This window comes from Bicyclus anynana, chromosome 6 (genome assembly GCF_947172395.1).
Source record: "Bicyclus anynana chromosome 6, ilBicAnyn1.1, whole genome shotgun sequence".
Taxonomy (NCBI): Eukaryota; Metazoa; Arthropoda; class Insecta; order Lepidoptera; family Nymphalidae; genus Bicyclus; species Bicyclus anynana.
In genome coordinates, this window is record NC_069088.1 from 9,971,047 (window position 1) to 9,978,360 (window position 7,314).

Genomic DNA, 7,314 nt, shown 5'->3' on the forward strand with positions numbered 1-7,314 from the left:
ATCCCTATCCATCCATAGTACTTATTAATATGAATTCAATGTTGAGTCAACTATTATTGTTCCGATAGTTGTTTCAGTCAATGGTCTTATAGCGAAAAGCTTCGACCAACACCTTAAGAAGCTTTCGCTGAACTGTTGGATCAAAAGTCGGAAAAGGCAGTGATTCTTGAGACGGCGCGTATTGTGAGGAGGTTTCTCACTCTGGAGCCCTGACCACCGGTTGGGTTGATTTTTTTTTTAAAATTTTAATAGTGTTTTGTATTTATATTGACATTGTTAAAAATAAAAAAAAGAAATAATATGAATAAGAGTAAAAAACATAAATGCAAAATTAAGTTTGTCTATTTGTCTGTTACCTTTCACAGCTAAGCTATTGAACCGATTTGGATGAAATTATTATTTGGATGTATTTGTAGTACTTTGTTATTTTTATCTCGGAATAAATCAGGGTTCCCTCGGATTTGTAAAACACAGAATATCATGCGAACGGAGTCGCGGGCGTCCGGTAGGCTCCTATGTCCTATAAAGAAGGAGATTTGGCTCTGCAGAGTGGGCCATTAAAATAGGCCGATGATGAATCAGTGAACATATTGTTATAGCTACTTACCGTTGACCGGACCGTTTACCGAGCAATAAGATTCAAAATACAAAGAGGTATCTATTACCATTACGTACACAAAATTAGGGCCGTGCCTCATATTCCGGAGGGTGTGGATTCGAAACCGGTCCGGGGCATGCATCTCCAACTTTTCAATTGTGTGCATTTTTAGAAATTATATACCACGTGTCTCAAACGTTGAAGGAAAACATCGTGAGGAAACCTGCATACCAGAGAATTTTGTTAATTCTCTGCGTAGGTGAAGTCTGCCAATCCGCATTGGGCCAGCGTGGTGGACTATTGGCCTAACCCCTCTCATTCTGAGAGGAGACTCGAGCTCAGCAGTGAGTCGAATATGGGTTGATAACGACGATATTTATATTAGGTACACGTAGATTCAATTTAAATTTTGCTTTTCGGTCAGAGGAGGTTTATCTACAATTTTCCCATTTGCACTTGAAAGTCCGATACGACACCAGGGGAGTAAACACACGGAGGCTCGGAGGGGCGGAGGGGGTATTTGGGGACTCCGCAAAGCCATCCGTTCGAAAAAGCCAGGCGAGGAGAGCTCGGGGCGTCGCTCGGCGTCGGCGTCGCGCAAACACGCCGTCTCCGGAGAGCCGTTCATTAGTTGTTCAAACACCCGGCGGCGGCTACTTTGACAAGCGACAGCACTGTTCGACCTGCGTCTACAGGATTCTTCCCCTTCACTGGTCTAAGGTTAACTAAAGAGCTATCAGATTTATAGGTAGCTACGTGTAATACACACATAACAAAGTGCTGCAAGAAAGCCTACAAAAATTTAGGTTTTTTGCTACGTACTGTTAGGGGCTTCAGCAACATAAAAGCGGTAATAGTGCTTTATAATGCTTTGGTGAGAAGCCAGTTAGAAAGTTACTCGGTCATATGGGCTCCACATGAGGTTAAATATAGCCTTATGTTGGAGCGCGTACAGAATAAATTCATTAGATATTTGTATATGAGGCTGTATGGGGTATACCCATACTATCCATTAATGTACCCAACGTTATTTATACTAGGTATGGTCGGATATAATGAACTGCGGGTTAGGAAGGAACTGGCACTCGTGTTATATATCTTTAAACTCTTAAGAGGAAAGGTGTATAATGCGGAGGTACTAGTACAGGTGAGCCTAAACGTCCCGGACCGTTACGTGTCGCGGAGACGCAAGCCTCAGTTGCTGGTGGTACCGAGCGGACGTACTATTTTAGCCAAAAAAGCTCCGTTGACGGGCGCACTTCGCACTCTGAACGTCGTAGCTGAAAACATCGACATCTTCTCTTGTACTCTGAGTGAACTCACAAGGATTGCTGAGTGGTGTATTTGTTATACTAAGTAGGTAATATTAATTGTAATGTATATATTTAGGTAAATAGAATTAAGTTTTAGATTTATAATATAGTACTAAGCTAGCGAATTAGGTGATACCTGTAAGGCTAGTTTTAAGTTATGATTATAATAAATAAATAAATAAAATAAATAAATAAATAATCCTAACGTAACATAAAATATAATAGAATAGAATATCTTTATTTGTCCACACACAAGTAATAAAATAAAATAAACAAACAGAACATACAAATATCTGGTCGTGGACAAAAAAGGTATCCACCTCAGCACTATGCCTCAGTGAGCTGTGGCGCTGGGTTTCAGGTGAAACCTTGTGTTACCGTTAAACATAACATATATAAACGATATATACTGGTAGTTGTACATGCCGTAACATCTTTAAGGTAAGGTATGTAAGCTACACTGAGAAAAATAAGCTACTTACAAAAAGGAGCTTGTAGGTAGAGAAATTTTTGCCAGGTATGGGTGACGGAGTCGCGTGCATTTTCGTGGAATGAAAGCAAAATAAATTTATTATTTACTTAGAATTTAAAGTTATAGTAATCGGTGTTTGGTAGGTACACTTAACCATACATACTGACGTTTCTACATAAAAGGAGAAGGTCCAAAATTGTATGGAGCCCAGAATCAGTCATTGTACCCTGGCGGAAATAAAAGAAAATTAATTTTTTAATTATTTTCTATTATACAAATCTACGAATTTACTTCAATTCTTTCGAAATAATATTCATTCTCTCCCAAGAAATGTAACACTAATATGAGTAACAATGGTGGATTGAAGACATTTTCGACGCAATAGTCGTTTTGACGTTAGCTGTTAAATGTCATGTCATAGTTGCTTTAAGGGCGCCATCTTGATATAACTCAAAAACTTCAAGGGTTTTAATTTTGTTTATTTCTTCTTATTTTTATTTAGTTACATTTATCCACTTATTTATATTTTAACAAATACCCTGTATTTTTTATAATGATACGGGGTACAAGAGTGGACCTGAAATGGACCATCTTCTTTCATAATATTAACCGATTTTCTATAGGTACGTATGTACCTTTGTAGGTACATATAACTATGTAGATATATTTATTATGTAGGTACCTTCAAAGCTACGGTAGCGGGCGCCGAGTATCGTAGTGGCAATGATAGCTGCTCATCAATCACAGGCGCAGGCCGCAGGTGCTCGTCGGGCCCCTCTCCGTGCTGGCAATCTACAGAAAACTGTACACACAACGAGCGTCACTGTTGCCTGACCTGCAATACGCAATATGATTGAAAAATTAAACATAATGTAAAAATTTATTATTTTACCACCGACTTCAAAAACAAACGTACGAAGGAAATTAAAAATCAGTTTGAAACTGGTGCCAAACCGTGTTAGATTCAGTCATTTCTAAAAAAACACATGAAAAAAACAGAAATCATAAAGTATACACGTCGAATTAAGAGCCTTTTTCGTCCGTTGAAAAGTCCAATTGATTGATCCCATTTTAGAATAAATTTATTCTTGATCTACCCTGAAAACTCACTACGGACCTGTATTGGAAAAGGAGCTGTGCATTTTTTTTAGCTAAGTTAGTTTTTAGCTTAGTTAAATGTCGATGTAAGTTGTGGTAAGTGATGATGCAATCTAAAATGGAAGCAGGTTAACTTGTTAAGAGGAGGATGAAATCCACACACCTTTCGGTTTCTACACGACATGGTACTGGAACTAGGTACGGTGGTAACCAGCCACAGCCGAAGCCTTCAGGCCTGGACTAATTAAGAAAACCTCAATCGGCCTAGTCGGGGATCGAACCCAGGACTTCCGTCTTGTCTCATTTTCATCCTACTCCTAACAAGTAAGCTCGCTTCCGTCTTAGTTTGCATCATCACTTACCATCATTGTAGCCAAGGGTTAACTTGTAAGGAATAAAAAAAGAACATACATACAGCCGAACGTAGAACCTCCTCCTTTTTGGAAGTCGGTTAAAAACTAAAATCTGGAAAATGACTAAAGATTGGCAAGGAAATCACATCATCACTATGGTACTCTACGCTCATATTGTCCAAACCGCCACACTTCACACACACAAAGTTTGAGCAGGTCATGATCCCTTAAAATAAATACTCCCGGGCCTAAGAACTATTAAAATGTGGTATTAAATCCTACCTTGCAAGTAAGCTGTAAATCAAAAGCAAAACAAAGAAGTAGTAATCGCATGCTCGGAGTATTGCAACTAATCTGATAATGGTGCGGTTATGGGAGAGCGCGTGCGACGCGTAATTCAATTTGCGCGTCGAGCTGAGGCCGAGGGCGCGGGCGGCTGCGACCCCATGCTGCACTGTTTTTAATTAACGACAACTGAACTATACGTCACATTCTTAATAGTCCAAGTCAGCGATGCAAACGTCAATGTCAAAAATATGTTAGGTACTCCTGGACGACGACTTGTCTACTGGAATTTCAGTTTTACATAAATCCACAGGGAACAATGGATTCTTCCGAGATAAAAAGTAGTATCTTTTTTTTATTGAGAAAGAATACAATAAGGAATTTAAGCTAACTTATTCTAATAACTATACAAATCATGCCCACGTGGAATTGTGGCAAGAATCCTACTAATATTATAAACGCGAAAGTTTGTATGGATGTTTTTATATGGATGTTTGGATGTTTGTTACTCTTTAATGCCGCTACTACTAAAGCGATTTGCCTGAAATTTGGAATAAAAATAGGCTTTACTTTTTAGACTTTATTTTAGATACTTTTTAACCCGAAAAAATCCCGAGTTTCCGGTTTCCCGAGATTTGCGAAAACTCATGATTTTGATGATATGAATATTTGTTACTCTTTCACGCCTCGACTACTGAACCGAATTAGCTGAAATTTGGTCTCGAGATATATTATAACACATAGGCTCCCGGAAAAGTCCACGGTTCCCGAGGGATTGTTGAAAAACTAAATTCCACGAGGACGAAGTCGCGGGTGTCCGCTAGTACTATTTATATGGTGCTCAATAAATTCCTGTATCTTCCAATGAATGTCCTATGAGTCTAAGTATATCCCGGACATACAGACTGTCTCCAGACAGACAGACAAATGTTGAAAAGTTTGACTGTGTTTTAGTATCGTGTAAATAACTATAAACACTTGAGAAAACACAGTTTCTTTGAAGTTATAGACAAACACTTCAATTTAAAGAAAACGTTCATTTTGATTTAACAATAAATTATAATCACAGAACAGACATCGCTACAATTCGTTTCATGTAGGATGGTGCGGGTGACAGTTCGTTTCACTTTTGACAGTTTGCCGCGATTCACTTTAATAGTACCTACGTATTTTGAACATCATACAGGCGACTGTGATGTTACTGTAACAACAGTATCACCACCAATTTACAAACTCCGGGGCCAGGGCTGAGAATTTTAACTGGAAATTTTATACTCGTAAAAGCTTGAATACCTAAGTATTTCATAGTCTGACCCAGATTCGGAGATAGGATCTAAAACCACATGGGTTAACCTCTGAACCAATTAGTCAGTTGGTTAGAGGCAGGCTATACTTTTTTAATATAGCCTTATACTTTACTCGTTTAATTTACTATATCGTCTAAAATGGGCCGTAGCGTAGTCTAGTAAGAGAAACGAAAAGAAAAACAGTTAGCGAAAGTGAAAAACAACGCAGCAGCAGTTTGATTGCAGGTTGCTAAGTGATCACATATTTTACTGGCGACTTGTTTTTCATCCCCTTGCAGGGTAAATAAACGAATGAGCGACGCTTATTCTTTTATGCTTAGATCTCGGATTGGTGTGACACCTTTGTTATTAACATGCCGACGATCTTTTCGTCATACCTTATATTGGAATTAGTTGAAAAATCTGTTGATTTATAAAGACTTGTTAATAATAATAATTTCCATGATATAAAATAAATTACTATTATTAAGTTAAATGGTAGATATTAAGTTTTCGTATTTATTATTTAAAAAAATATTAATTTTCTTATATATAATATGAAATAATTTTCTTATATATAATATGAAACAAAGTTGTCCGCAGCGTCTGTCTGTATATCTGTCTGTTTGCGATAAACTTAAAGAGTACTGAAAGGATTTTCATGCGGTTTCGTGTATATTCGGTATCTATTAGACCGCAAGAAGTGACTTTTCCGGCACTACTAACAATTTTCGACATAGATATTTCAACTAATAAACACGAAATTTCGATAATTTATATACCGAAAACTTCCACATAAATAACTATCTAGTTATTTGGTTGAAATATCTATGACGAAAATTAGTGCCGGAAAAGTCAAGACACTTCTTTTATCAATTCTACAAAAAAAATCAAGATGGCATATCTATTTTTTTTCTGGTGGGAGGCTTCGGCCGTGGCTAGTTACCACCCTACCGACAAAGACGTACCGCCAAGCGATTAAGCGTTCCGGTACGATTTCGTGTAGAGACCGAAAGGATGTTCATCCTCCTCCTAACAAGTTAGTCCGCTTCCATCTTAGACTGCATCATCACTTACCATCAGGTGAGATTGTCAAGGGCTTACTTGTAAAGAATAAAAAAAAAATCTATCTTTTAAGGGTAACTTTTAATCATCTAAAATGGCCCCGTACACAAGTATGCATCGATTTTGTCGCGGGCGAAGTCGCGTGCGTCCGCTACTAGGTAGGTATGCGACTAGTAAGTCGCATACCTACGACACAAATACATTTCTAATTTTTAGGAGAATGTACATCAAAGAGAAAATAAAAAAGGGAGTAACTGTGTTGCAATTAAGATGAATAATAAATAAAGTGACGGGATGCGTCGCGCGTCCCGCGGGAGATGCGGCGCGCGAATATTACTCGCGCCCTGTTCTCACGTACCTACTGCGGCGCTGTGCTCTACAACTAGTGTATTACTATTTTTAGGGTTCCGTAGTCAACAAGGAACCAATAAAATCTAAAATTAATTTATTTCAAGTAGGCTTAGTTTACAAGCAGTTTTGAAATGTCGAGTCTGTTCGTAACTAATGACTCTACCACCGGTTATAATACAGTTTTGCTCTTTCTTCATCATTATAATCAACAGCCTACTACGACTAGGGCTAAGGCTCCCTTTTTATTGGAGGGGATATAGGAGTTAAACACACCATGCTGGTTGGCGGTCTTAGGGTGATATATGATAGATAATGTTTTGGCTATTCAACGATTACTATCAGATGTGAAGTGACGGTTTGACGTGCTCGAGAAAGGGGTGTAACACCATCAGCTCTCCACCCCCAGGTTGAAAATTTGTACTGAAAATTTCTAGGGAGAAAAGCTTAGTACCTATTTTATTGCCTGCACTTTCGAACCTAGTACATCGTGATC